Raw genomic sequence first — 2,111 nt, forward strand, 5'->3', positions numbered from 1 at the left:
CGAACCCGCGGGCTCAGGCAATCCACTCACCTCAGCCTCCCAAAGGCGCGGGATTACAGGCTGAGCCACCGAGCCCAGCTCAGAATATTTTAAATAATTTTCTTAAACAAATAAATTAATTAGTTCCCCCAAATTTTAAGGTCAAATCCTGTTTTGCTTTTCAACAATGAAGCAGGTGTAAAATAATAAGTTACCTTTAACAAATACAAATCACATGACTCTAGATTATAAGTGTGTAAATCTTTTCTTCTTACCAGTTTTTTATTTTAAATATCTTTAAGAAATTTCCAATTTCTTTCTTTAAAAGAGTAACAGCATCTGGTCATAAAAATACTATTGAGATAATATAAAGGGAAGACATGAACTGAGAGAAAATGTTTGCCACAGACAGACTGGAGGGTAGAGGAGACTGGTCTCCAAGAAGGACTTATATCCATCCACAGCATATATTTTTTTACTGTAATCCCTCTAAAAAATCATTAAGAAATAGATAAGTAATAGACAAATAGACAATAGGTAGATGGGCTAAAAAGACTTGAATAAGCAAAAATGACATATCCAATGGCCAATAATTATGTCAAAAGCTGGCCAATACATCAGATATCAAGTAACTGCAAATAAAGTCACCATGTGATAGCACTACACACCTGCAAGAATGGCTAACATGAAAAAGACTGAGAATACAAACTATACAGCAAGAATGTAGCGCAAAAGTCAGCAAATTTTTCTAAAAAGAGCCATATAGGAAATATTTTAGACTTTGTGGGCCATGGAGTCTCTGTCATGATTACTCAGATCTGCCACTGTAGCACAAAAACTGCCACAGAAAAAGCATAGAATGAGCTTGGCTATATTCCAATAAAGCTTTACTTACGGAAACTCAAAATTAAATTTCACATAACTTTCAGGAGTCACAAAATAGCATTCTTCTTTTTGCATTTTCAAATCATTTAAAATATAAAACCATGCTCTGTTTATGGTCTGTACAAAAACTGGCAGCAGACCATAGTTTGATGGAGAGCAATGGAAAACTTTCCTACATTGCTGGTTAGAGTATAAAGTGGTTCAACCATTCAGAAATACAGTTTGGAGTTATCTACTAAAGGTGAACATATACAACTCTTTGACCACTCTTAACCCCAACAGACATGTGTGTACATATACTTACCAAAAGAAATGTACTATAATGTTTGTAGCATACTATCAAAATAGGCAAGAACTAAAAACTAATTAAATAGTCACAAACCATAAAATATTTAAATAAGTTATTATATATTTTACATAATCGGAATCTCATCATCTAATGTGAGCCAAAGCCAGAAACAAAAGAGCATATACTATGTGATTCCTTACATAATTTTTAAAGGAAGCAAAACTAAATATATGATGTTAGAAGTACAATAAAGATTACCCATGAGGTCAGAACAGTAACCAGAAAAGGGTGCAATGAGGACTTCTGAAGTGTTGGTAAGTTTCTATTTCTTGAACAGTTAGTTATATAGATATGGTTAAGTTTGCAAAATTCACAGAACTATACCCTCAGGTTTTGTATACATTCCTATATGTATATATACTTCAATAAAAAGCTAAAAAGAGAAAGTGTAGCAGAACTGCTAACAACTTAAGGTTAAATACATATGCACTCATACATGTAAACAGGGTCCTCTGTATCCATGGGTTCTGCATCCATAGATTCAATCAACCATGGATCAAAAAAAATTTTTTTTTAAAAAGGATGGCTGTATTATTAATAAAACAAAAAACAACAGATGCTGGTGAGAATGCAGAGAAAAAGGAACGCTTCTACACTGCTGGTGGGAATGCAAAATAGTGCAGCCTCTTTGGAAGACAGTGTGGCAGTTTCTGAAGGAACTAGAAATTGGCCTTCCATGTGACTCGGCAATTCCCCTATTGGGAATATACCCAGAGGAACTCAAATCATTCTACAAAAAAGATACCTGCACATGTATGTTTGTTATAGCTCTATTCACAATAGCAAAAACACAGAACCAACCCATGTTGCCCATCGAAGCTGGACTGGATTTTAAAAATGTGGTACATATACACAACAGAATATTATGCAGCCATAAAGAAGGACAAACATATGGACT

General features: G+C 34.3%; 1 protein-coding gene across 1 annotated transcript in view; it reads right to left on the reverse strand.

Moving 5' to 3' along the window:
* The window catches only part of LOC103272976 (vacuolar protein sorting-associated protein 13B-like), a 173,966-nt gene that overhangs the window by 122,530 nt on the left and 49,325 nt on the right, over positions 1–2,111 (reverse strand). The gene's annotated exons all lie outside the window — the stretch shown is intronic.

This window comes from Carlito syrichta, unplaced genomic scaffold, assembly GCF_000164805.1.
Source record: "Carlito syrichta isolate Samal-C Ts95f unplaced genomic scaffold, Tarsius_syrichta-2.0.1 Scaffold313421, whole genome shotgun sequence".
Classification (NCBI taxonomy): domain Eukaryota; kingdom Metazoa; phylum Chordata; class Mammalia; order Primates; family Tarsiidae; genus Carlito; species Carlito syrichta.